The sequence below is a fragment of the Limulus polyphemus genome, unplaced genomic scaffold (assembly GCF_000517525.1).
Source record: "Limulus polyphemus unplaced genomic scaffold, Limulus_polyphemus-2.1.2 Scaffold4798, whole genome shotgun sequence".
NCBI lineage: Eukaryota > Metazoa > Arthropoda > Merostomata > Xiphosura > Limulidae > Limulus > Limulus polyphemus.
This window is the reverse complement of record NW_013670408.1, coordinates 48,014-48,790: the sequence shown is the minus strand read 5'-3', so window position 1 is coordinate 48,790 and position 777 is coordinate 48,014. Positions and strand designations below refer to the sequence as shown.

Genomic DNA, 777 nt, shown 5'->3' with positions numbered 1-777 from the left:
GTTTCCTAAGACATAGAACAGTAAATAAAGAAGTAAAGCAAACAATTATCTCTTCTAGTTATGATCTTTGTACTCAGTTGCTGCTTAACATAGGTTGCTAAGCCTTTAAACATTTTGCATGTGGAGGATATGAAACAAATTTTTTTTACGTTTTATATATATACATTGAAGTAACTAAAAAAATCATAAATTTCTACATCAGTACCATAGAATTCAACTATAATTTATCAAGCTTAGTAACTAAGATGTATTTTACACTCTAAAAAATATGAAATTTCGAGCAGACTAAAGACACAACCTACCTCATTAAAATCTTGGTTCAAAAGAAAGAAATGGCAATAGCCATGTTAGAAAGGCTTAGAAAACCATTAGGGGGACATTCTGAGCTTCCAATTGGTTATTCATGTCATATATAAAAGTAAGTGTATATAATGGAGTATTTCCAAAAATGGAAAGAAGTGAGTGGGATTTATTGCATGAGCAATATCTTATGAAATAGAAAATATAAGACCTTCTTATTTTATATTCTAGCTTGTTAATATCTGTAATTTGAGTTTCTAATTTGTACAAAACTATAGACTTGGTATTTTAACTTCACAAACATTTAATTTGAACCAGTGCTCCATTCAACATACCACATGACACACAAAAATCAATGTTTTTATGTTATTTTTTTTTATATTTACTTTTAAATTCAGAAATTGAGTAATTTATAGTTCTAAAATCTGAATTATAATCTACAGTTTGATACCAAAGTTATTGACATAAATTTATGAA

General features: G+C 27.2%; 1 protein-coding gene across 1 annotated transcript in view; it reads left to right on the top strand.

The window, feature by feature from the left end:
• LOC106471697 (kinesin-like protein KIF23) overlaps window positions 1-777 on the top strand; it is a 58,239-nt gene that overhangs the window by 23,093 nt on the left and 34,369 nt on the right. The gene's annotated exons all lie outside the window — the stretch shown is intronic.